Consider the following 12,199-nt stretch of genomic DNA (forward strand, 5'->3'; position numbering starts at 1 on the left):
TCAGATGTATTACTTACCGCGATTAAAGCTATTTAAATAATTTGTCGCCCTATAAACCGTATAGTTTTTTAACTCTTGAATTTGTTAGAATAAACGTGAACTTTCATAGCTTCCTTCAATGTATTTACTAAACAATAATTAGAATCTTCCCAATATCTCTCTCATATTTCTAAATTCTCAAAAAAGATATACACTCATTGAGTTCTCCCTCGCTTGAGAAATATAGAGGCTTAGGTAATAATATCTATATTTAAATTATCGTTAGCGTTTTGCCTATCGTAATATCCAAAGACTTGAAATTTGATAAAAAAAAACATTATATTAAGATTTTAAAATGTTCCGATGCTTCAAATATTATAACGTTTTTCCAAAAAAAGGTCAATAAAATTTGCAAGTACTAAATCGATTCAATGATGAAATGCACAAATAAAGTTAATTGTTTAACTATTTTTTTTATTCAATTAATGATTCACAAGATTTAATTATTCATATTAACATATATAATTTTAAAACAACAGCTGGGTGTCGTATTTTTTCAAAAAAGTTTTTTTCTATCGGTTATATATTTCTCAGAAATGTTTTCAAATTATGTAGGTACATTCAAAAAAAGTATTTTATCTTAAACGATGCCATATTTGTAATGTGTTTTCTCTAATAATGATAAAACATTTCGTAATCTTTATTTAACATCGTATTTTGTGATCATAATCGTAATTATTGAATAGGTATTGAATGTATAGTTACAGCACAAAAATTTATTTCCGCTTTTTACAATGACTTTCACCATGAACTTTAAAATTATACCGGCTTAAATAAACATACTAATCCAATGCAAAATAAATCAAAACCTACATATTAACTAATAATATAATTTATTATTTATACACATAAATATACTTTCCGCATTTATAAATTAATAGACACCAATCCACAGTTTGAGATTCAGTGGGTCTATTCTATACTTATCGAACACTAAATTGATAAATAGTATCAAACTTAGGGTAGGTTTGTATCAAAATATTAGCACTTATTGTAACAATTACACGAAGCCGGTTTTTATTGTTGCAATAAGTGCGATATTTTAACAGCAGCAAGATAGGTGCTGTTAAAATATAGCACTTATTGCAACAATAAAAACCGGCTTCGTGTAATTGTTACAATAAGTGCTAATATTTTGATACAAACCTACCCTAAGTGTGATAATATTTTTCACTTTATCACTTTAGCGGTCGATAAGCATAGAATAGACCCACAGGTAGTATTTTCTTAATTTCAAATACTTTCTTGCTGTGACTTATATAGAGTTTTTATTAAATTGGAATATTGTGTAATATATTTTGACACCATTTTTAAAAGTAAACAATTAAAAGAAGTACACCATGACCAATACTTTTAATATTTTAACAAAGCATTATAAACATTATTGTATTAAGTATATCTAAAAAAATATCAAATACATCCAAGTTTTATCACATTTAAATGTTATTTATGGCTTTCATAAATAGAAAAACATTAAATTGTCTTTAAAATCTTTAAAAAATCTCTATATAAAAATATTTAAGAAAAATATTATGTTTTTTCGTGTTAAGATGTTATATTGATTAATCCTTATGAAGACTAGTATTTCTAGTATTTTCAGAGGTGTAAATCATATCAAAATATTTCGTTTCTGTTAAAATAATATCAAAATTAAATACTCACATAACGTCTTCATGGTATAAAATTCAGTATTCAAAATAAATGTTATTAATATCTCATTCAAAATTACATGGTTAAATTCTTATTCACACGTAAATAAGTATATAAAAATTTACCTGACCATTTTTTCTACTTAAATATCACTTTTTCAGCCCAAATTAGCACAAATTTCAAAACCATCTCCATGTTGGTCACTAATCTTCGAGATATGGCATGAAATGAATAATGAATATTATAATTTCGTTGGAGGTTGACAAGCTTAGTTATAAAGCCGTAACCACATGTCTCTCCGCTAATATTTCTTACTCACGTATAATTCCGCTTCCTTCGCCTATACAAGTTTCTCCGTGCGTCCCATTAGGATTTCCCGCTCAGGGATAGCGCAGAACTTTCAGCTCGAACACGTCCCAACATTGTGTATAGGCAAAATCGTTGCGTTTTTCCGGTCAATTACTGGGAAATTAAAAGTATTTTTAAAATTTAATCTGTATTGCTGATAAAAAAAAGTGAGTTAGCTGTAAGTTCACTGCGATCCGGCCATACCGGCTATTGACATGCTAAACTTGTTTTATTAGCTTTGCAACATCAATGTTAAGCTTTTATACCGATTTACATAAAATTATACGGCAGGACTGGAGCTTAAAAGTCGTTATAGGGAATTTTGAAGGAGCTTTTATTTATAACAGAAAAGTATGTACACATTGAAGACAGATTTAAAAGGAGAAAACAGTGAACAACATAAATTTGATAAGAATTTACTAAAACTGCTACTACTTTTTTATTATTCTGTTTCATTTCAATATTTCTTTTAATTGAGTAGGTAATAAAACAGTTTAATTTAGACTTATCTTTTTAAATACGTAGGAAAATCTTTATTATTGACATATCTAAAAATAAAACATTTTCAACAAAGACAAGCGGCGCCAAATTGACGCCGTTTGTCTATAATCAGTCAAAATTGGCGCAGATAGTCTCCAACGGGTAAAATGTATTATTTCAAAATGTTGATATACCTATAATATTATCAAAAAGAATGTTTTAAAATAATAATATTAATAATAATTTAAAAATAATTCGAACAACATAATCAAAAAATATTTGCCAGTTAAATTTTAGGACGTTTATTGTTTATTGTATGTTTGTATTTATTTATTTTTCGGGATTTCGGCCATTCGGGATTTCAGCATTCGGGATTTCGGCCTTCGGGATTTCGTCCGGCACCCAGTATCTAAGTAGTTTATCAATCAAAATACTGAAACATTTATACTTAGCAGATAACTTACTTAATATTTTGTTTGTAATTTCATACTATCTTAAAATACGCATTTATGCATAATAATATACGTGTTTAAGCTTTATTATAATATTAAGTCGATAAAACGCTGAAATATAATGTAATTTTCATTCTAACATCTAACATTATTTTTAATATTTCTGTAAATATAAATAAGTACCCATGTATAGACAATAAATTAATTGATTATGCACATCTTTAAGTTTTAACGAGGGAAGAATTATTTTCTTTTAATAAACATCATAAGGCATAATAATTATTCTCAATCTATATTAAAAATGTGTCAAGCGCGAAATGTATAAGGTACAACTACTGAGAAGATAGAAGCATATTAAACTGACTTGCTTATTTACTCCAACAAATCGTAACGTACGTCTATTCCTTTGCGCATTTAATTCAACTGTGCGGCGTCCAATCCTCCCGGAGGCCAATTGGGTCGGCGTCGAATTGGGTCGGCGTCCAATTGGGCCGGCGTCCGATTGTACCGGCGGCCAATTACCGGAGACCAATCGGCGGAGGCCAGTTCGCGGTGCCAAATCGTCCCATTCCCTAGATCTCTTCTTAACTATCAATTACAGTATTAGAGAATACCTTAGAGAATGTCAGTCAGATAAAGCGACGGATAGTATCCATATAGCCGAAGATTAAAAGTCTCAAAAATATCTTCTCCATCATAAGACCGTACTTCAACTGATGCGGGGCCCAGATAAAAGACCCACTCTCAAGCTTGCTTTCCATGAAACTGCAATAATTAATAAAGTACATACCTAAATGAAATTTAATATAGATGTATTATGCAAAGAAATAATATAAGTATCAATATTCATTTGTACTTTTCAAGCAGAAATGGATATTTTTTCTGTTGTTAACACATTATATAGTTAACACATTATAATATATATTGTTGACACATTATAATATTATATTTCAATGGCATAGAGAGCTTGGGACTTCGACCTTATTGTTTAAATTTTATTTATATTTATTTAATAGTTATAAAATTCTATATATCAAAACATATTTATTATATTAATATATTATTGAATTTAACTATTTCAATAATAACGTGATTTAAATAAATTGTTTAAATTACCAAAGCTTAGTATACGTTATTCGTTAAATACCATTATTTTATACCAAAATTATTCGATCAGAAAATTACTTAGCTACGTAAAAATAATGAAATTATTAGTAAAATACGGTTCTTTTGTATTTTCTGTTTGATTAAAATTCAACCATTTAAATTCAGCTGATGGCAACACCAAAAATAATTGAATTTTAAAACACAGAGCTGTTAATCTCTACCATTTGGAAAATGCTTTGAAATGTTGCACAATGACTGTGCTGACATGTAAAATAATCAAATTTGAAAAAAAATCAATGTATATTTTAAATGACCCATTATGAACACCTCAAACACAGTGATATCAGATTCTAATTGGTGAATGTTTTATATTCTTTCATAGGAATTGTTTTTTTGCAACCTCAAGTTTATATATTAATATGCACATATATCTGACAAAACAAGTATTCAACTGACAATTATTTGATTTTATTATTACATAAATACTGCTTATTATATAAAGTTAGCATATTAAAAGATCAGAGTAATAATATTATTCATAATTAGAATAATCAGTCAGAAATTAAAATAATATATAAATGAGGTATTGGAAATATTTGAATATTGGTAAGTAGTTAACTTTGCCATCGATTGAAAACTATTCTTGATCAGTCCACGATGGCCACGATAGTGATAACGTGTAGACTTATATGGTCGTTGATCAAAGGTTCAAATCTTGGCATGGAAAATTTAGACGTTGTGTCTGGACCCAGAGTAAGGATGTATATAAGGCAAACATTTTAATTTAAAAAAAAAATTAAAATCTGTTAAAACAACCTCCGCTCTGTGGAGGTCATTGTAATCCTCTTAAGACCCCAAATATGGTTATGTAAAGTTATGTGCTATTGATAACCTAATACATGATATTTAGTTTGGAACTTTGATCTTATCTACTTACGTAATCCGGTACTACATACCATTCAAATCCATGGCCTCCAGGCTCTCAATTTAGAACGCTCCCTCTCGAATCGGTCACACTCAACCTCGCTGTGTCTCTCCTGTCGTTTTACTTCCATTTCCTCCGGAGGCAGCCCTGAGGCCGAGCGCCTACCGATAATTTCTTCATAAATCCTATTTGGACCTACGTCTTGTACAAACTGAAATCAAAAAGTTGTGTTTCATCATCACGTTAATCAATCACTGTTAATCGACAGTATTATCAGTGAAATAAGTAAAGTTAATTGTTGAAATGAATTCTTCTTTTTTCTTTCGACCATGTCCGATCCTAATAGGATCATATGGGCCTCCACAGAGTGGAGGTTTGTATTAACAGATTTTATTTTTACGAGAAATGGATGTCAGCCACTTGCTCAACCTATTAGGTCCATACTCTGACTCATACACAAATTGAAAAACAATATGCGTACTTGTCAGACCCAGGATTCGAACCTGGGACCCTCGAGTCTATAGGCCAGCGTTTAAGCCACGTGGACATCGTGGGTGTGAATAACATGAATAACATTTTTTTTAAAACAGCGATTTGCGAATAATTATATAATATCAAATGAATATGTAAATAAATAATTTTTGATAAATTTTACGAAAAATATTTTTGGGTCGCATATAAAATAATTTACTTTAAATTTCAATGTTGTTTTTAATGTCATGAAAAGAGAAACCATTTGACATCTGACCATTTATGTTAATTAAAATATTCTGGAAAAATATTTTGAAACATGAAATCGTTTGCATAAAAACATTTTGATGGTGAAAATATGGACACAGCCTAGTAAAGTAACTGGAAAAACAAACAACTTTGGCTGACATTCTGCTACCCCATATGCATGTGCCATACCAGACTTGCAATCATGGCATCGACTTGTTTGTATACTGCATAATACATCTTTTTCAGAAGTTTTAAACTTATGTAAAAAATAAATAGTTCTATTATTTTTCAATTATATTGTTAAATTAGTATTTCAAATGTATTTATATTACATTCGACTGTTAAAAGGCAAAACGACTTAACTCACACAAATCAATATCAATCAATCAAAAAAAAAGTACATGGGAGCACACCGGGTGAACTATTATCTTAAAAACTTATAAAACAACGTACACCTAAACTTTCGCTCACGTAAGTGGAATATAATAATATCCAAAGAGAGAGAGAGAGAGGCGCAGTTATTGCCCTTTAAATTGGTAAGTTAGTTCTGCACATTGATGGAACAAACAACGGATGCTCCCTGTTTCTAAGATATAAATTTATACCGCTTATTAACACCGCGTGATTTCGACTATTGCATTGTACATCCTACTCAATATTATATTATTGATAACCTTGATTTATTCACCTTATCTAGCTATACTACACAGATATAAACCCTTGCATATGAACTAAGAATGCACATGAACAAATAGATCACATTCTTATATCGAAAAGAAGAGCGAAAACAGTGGAGGATGTGCGCGTCTGCAAAGGAGCCAATTGCGATTCTAATCACTTCCTGGTGAGAGCAAAATTTTAAAAAAAATCTCCTTAATACTGAAAAAAGAAGACCAGAGAAGAACTAAATGGAAAGCTGAAAAATTGAGGGATGAAGAAATTTTGGATAAATACCAGGAATCTATAGAAACAAACTTAAAAATGACTTTAATAACCGATGATGTGAATGTGGACTGGGAAAATACAAAAAATTGTATTATCACGAGTGCCACAAAAATTCTGGGGGAAAATAAAGCAAAAATAGATGCAGGATGGTTGTATGATGATTACAAGCAAGCACTGTTTGACAAAAATGAAGCAAGGAAAAAATGCCTACAAAGGGAAACGCGCCAAAATTACGAAACTTATAAAGAAAAGAGAAAAACTACCAACAAAGCTCTGTCGAGAGAAAAAACGAATGATGCTCAAGAGAATACTCCACGACATGGAATGTCAAAGAAGAAACAATGATCCCAGAAAATTATACAAGACTCTTCGAAATCTAACGAAATCCTATCAACCCACAATAAACTCCTGTAAGGATAGTGAAGGACAAATGCTGATCGAAAAGGAGGACATTATGGAAAGATGGAAAGGCTATTTCACAACACTTTTAAATCAGCAATGGTCATGAGGAAACGAAAGAAGTATTGTACCACACTGCTGAGGAATTTATTGATGAGCCTACTCTGCCTGAAGTAAGAAGACCATTAAGAACGCTGAAAAACAATAAAGCACCTGGAACCGACAGGATAACAGCCGAGCTGATAAAGAGTGGTGGCCCAACACTGGAAGCAAATATCCACAAGATAATTCTCAATATTTGGGAAAAAGTAATTCTACCTGAGGAATTTAAGATGGGTATAATCGTGCCTATTCTGAAAAAGGGAAATAAAACAATGTGCGATAACTACAGAGGGATCACAATTTTAAACACAGCTTATAAAGTTTTCTCATCTTTACTGTATAATAGCAGGTTAATGATCTATCGTGAGGAAATCCTGGGAGAATACCAATGCGGCTTCTGACCAAATAGATCCACCATAGATCACATCCATCGCATGAGGCAAACTATGGAGAAAGCAATTGAATACAACCTTACACTCCACTACCTGTTTATTGATTTTAAACAAGCTTTCGACAGCATGAATAGGGATAAGATGCGGCAAAGCCTAAAAATACTGGGAATTCTCTTAAAACTAGTAAGGCTAATAAAAACCACACTGACGGATACTCAAGCAGTTGTCACTGTGCAAAATGAGCAAACTGAAAGCTTCAAAATCGAATCAGGTGTGAGATAAGGGGATGCGCTATCCACTATGGTATTTAACCTTGTTGTGGAATCCATAACTCGTGAAACCAACATAAGAGGATGGGTAGATAACAGTACAACGCAGATGTGTGCTTATGCTGACGACATAGTAATTACAAGCAGATCCAAACAGAGGATGATCGACCATGGTGGCACTATGAAAATAAAAGCAGAAAACGCTGGGCTGTAAATAAACCAGTCAAAAACTAAATATATGATCAGCACACGCAATCAGGTACCGCTGCAGAACATATACACAGGATAGCATGCATATGAAAGGGTGGATAAGTTCACGTATATCGGATCCAGCCTAAATACCCAAAATAAGACGGCAGCGGAGATAAAAATCCGCCTAATCTTCGGGAATAAATGCTGGCATGCCTGCAAGCGACTGGTGGGGTCGAAAATTCTAGGCCGAAGAAGTAAACTTCTAATTCATAAAACAATTATAAGGCCGGTGGTCACTTATGGCTGTGAGACTTGGTGCTTAACTCAAAACGAGGAAAAAAAATTAACTGTCTTCGAGCGCAAAATACTCCGCAAAATCTTTGGACCCACGTTGGAAAATGGGAACTACAGAATAAAAATGAACCACGAGTTGGAAGAGCTGATTGAACAGCAAACAATCATAAGATAGTGTAAATCCCAAAGACTACGATGGGCGGGACATGTGGTGAGAATGCCTGGAGTTAGAGCGCCAAGGATCATGACGAAATGGCTACCCCAACGGAAGAGACCCAGAGGCCGTCCAAGAAGGAGATGGGCTGACGCCGTAGAAGTGGACTGGCTTCATATAGGAAGACCCGGTAACTAGAGAACTGTGGCGAGAGACCGGAGTGAGTGGATAGCGATTGTGGAGGAGGCCAAATCTCACCCCGGGATGTAGCGCCGTGGAAGAAGAAGACATGAACTCTAAGTGACACCAATATTACTAACTTACTATTTCATATTTATAATTAATACTGTAAATGATTCTAATATCATCCAACTCAGACCATTCTACTTGTTCTTAACTTAACTCTACTCTCCGAGTTATTTCACAACAGATCGAACTGTCCTGAGTTTTTTCCTTTGATTTACACCATGTTACTGTATTTTGAAACCATGACGAATAAACATTCGTCGAGGTTTATTACTGACATACACCTTCCACCGGACCACATAAAGGTTCGAGGCCCGTTAGTAAGGATTTCCGTTGCTGAAAATATAACAATCTTCGGTATTATTGATTAATAATATGTTTTCTTTTCCCTATAATAATTCTCTACGGATATATTGACGGAGTTACATTTAATATGCCTGAAAAAGTACGGCTTTCCTATACATTAGGTGCATCAACACTATGAGCGATGAAACGATACATCTCTATATATATAAAAATCTCGTGTCACGATGTTTGTGGTCGAACTCCTCCGAAATGGCTCGACCGACTTTTATGAATTTTTTTATGTATATTTGTTAGGTATGAGAATAGGTCAACAAGTATATTTCATACCGCTAGGTGATTAGGGTATCTCTACCTAGAAAATTTTTCTTTTATTTTTTTGACAATTGTTTTTTTGTATTTTTTTTATTATTTGGCATCAAAAAATACTTATAACCCCAAATTTTAACCCTCCTACCCCCACCCTTCCATTTTTTAATCGCGATTTTATTATTTTTGTATGAACAAATTTAACCGTCGTTCGTATTTCTAACAGAACGAAATTATTTATGTTGTTGAATGACAGATGGCGCTACGTCCGAGAAGAATTCAAGAGAAGCATCGCGCCATTTTGACATTTCATTCGGCATATCACAACGCAGTGCGTGCAAAATTTTGTACGATTTATTTTAATTTATCTATTTTTGTGTGCGTGTATTACATTGCACAATGCCAGCAAGACGCAAGGGGGGCCATTTAGGCCATCGAACGAATAAAGCAACAAACATGCGAAATAGTAGAGCAGAAAGAACAGACGAACAAATCCAACAAGAGAACAAAAACGTGCGTGTAAGCATGTCGCAATTGCGTGCATCTCAATCATAAGAGGCACGAGCTGAACGAAATCAACAACGACAATTGGAACGGAGCCAAGCGCGCCGGTTCGTAGTTAACACACGCAGAGCAAATGACCGACAACGCCAACAAGTACATCGAACATTTACATCCGCTTCGTTCCTTCGTCTCGCATTCGAGTACGAGCCAGATATTGAATATTCCGCTCATCCGAAAGTGCTGATTGGTGCTATGGACAAAGAATGGCCCCATTGTCATGCGCTCAAATTCAAACATGAGTCAGCCGGGATGTGTTGCGTATCAAGAAAAGTGCAACTACCAGAAATTGAGATACCACCAGAACCATTGAACGGCTTGCTCATCGGCACGGTTCCAGATTCAAACCTGTTCCTGAAGTCCATTCGCACATTCAATTCATGCTTCCAAAAGACTTCGTTCGGAGCAACAGAAATAGTTCACAATACTGCGGCAAATGGTCAACAATTCCATTCTACGTTCAAAATCAAAGGCCAAGTATACCACAAAGTAGGCTCATTGCTGCCAATGCCAAACGAACCACATATATTTTTACAAATCTACTTCATGGGCGGTGAGGACATCAATCATGTGGATGCACGTTGCGGCTACAATGGCCTCAATTCGCCTATTTCCAGGCGCATCGTCGGCGAACTGGACGCCCTGTTGAATGAGCACAATGAATTATTGAAATTCTTCAAATCACACATGCACGAATTGTAAAGTGACAATCACGCTATTGTCATCAATTCTGATAAAACACCAGCTGGAGAGCACGTGCGTCGATTCAATGCACCTGTTGTTGATGACATTGCTGGAATCATGGTTGGCGACCACACATCGACGCGAGAAATCGTGATTCGAAGAAGAAACAATAATCTAGAGTTCATCGCTGACACACACCGTTCATACGACGCTCTCCAATATCTGCTAATTTTCTGGAAGGGACAAGACGGATATTGCATAAACATTCAACAACGAGATCCTGTCACAGATAATTCATTCATTATGAACATCATTAGTCATTTTGAATTGAGAAAATGAATGGTTGATGTTTTTTTTATCGGCGGTCATCGTCTACAGCGCTATATTCCTCTTTCTGTCATAGATCCCATCCCCACACACTTACGATACATTTGTTATTTTTTAATTAACAACCAAAATATTCACTAGAAATAATTTATATGGCAGAACAACGTTTGCCGGGTCAGCTAGTATATTATATTATGCACTTTTAGTATTATTTACACCAATCGTCAGTACCACATACTTGGATACACTCAAAGATTTGTAATAATTATTTATTTCGCGTTTATTTATTTTTCTTTACTTCTGACATCATTCATCATCATGATTTGAGTTACCCCATCTCTACCCGCCATGTATTTATATGCAGCCGCGATTTGAGCACGGATGCTATCCATGACGCTATAAACGTGTCAGAATGAAAAGATTTTATTACCACACTTCCTTGTCCTGAAGCCGTCAATTATCTTTAATGACATGAAGTGTCCTCTGTACCCGTGTACTGAAACTCTGCCAAAACAGAGGAGTCAGGAGTTGAACGTGATGCATCTAAGGAGGAATCGGAATTATTCCTTCCTCCATATAACGCAGCAATTTTTTCAAATGCCTCAAAGTTGACCATGGTTGATATCAAGTCAGCGTGGCTTATCGGGCAAATGTTGAAACTGAGAGACTATGTTGAGTAAATAAGGCTTCAAAAGGCTACCGTAGCAATGCGGCGACTACATTTACCGGTAATTGTAAAAATGGAATATCCATTAGAGCTTTATTTAACAAAGACACGAACTAGTGCAAATGAGTTTGGGAGACTTTTATTTTTTGAAAATCTCACACACGGTAAACGGTGTTTTAGTTTTTTTTTGCTTAAACTAACTTTTTCAAATAAAAAAATATACAATTCTTATAAAAAAAATCAATACATTGCACTTTGCAGAATTTCACATTTTATTGTTACAGCTATAGATGCTTATTTTATTTAAACTAGAGACAGTTACCAAATTTGACATGTATGTGGTATTAAAATATATTGTGATCGGAGATTTTAAAATCTCCTACAATCGGCAGAGTACACGAATGTTACAAATATTGAAAATTGATAATATTATTTAAAAAAATGGTTATATTATTTTATAATTATATTATTGTGATTTTATGCCACAGCGCTTTTTTATATTTTGATACTACAATAATATGTCATGCAGCCCAATAACTACCCAGCTGACTACACGCTCAAGCTTTCCCGCAAGCTTACCTGCGCAAACCGGATTGTATCGGGAAGCTCGTTTGTATGGACGGGAAAATTGTAA

The sequence above is a fragment of the Rhyacophila brunnea genome, unplaced genomic scaffold (assembly GCF_057557595.1).
Source record: "Rhyacophila brunnea isolate RB1 unplaced genomic scaffold, BYU_Rbru_1.0 scaffold_10, whole genome shotgun sequence".
Lineage (NCBI taxonomy): Eukaryota > Metazoa > Arthropoda > Insecta > Trichoptera > Rhyacophilidae > Rhyacophila > Rhyacophila brunnea.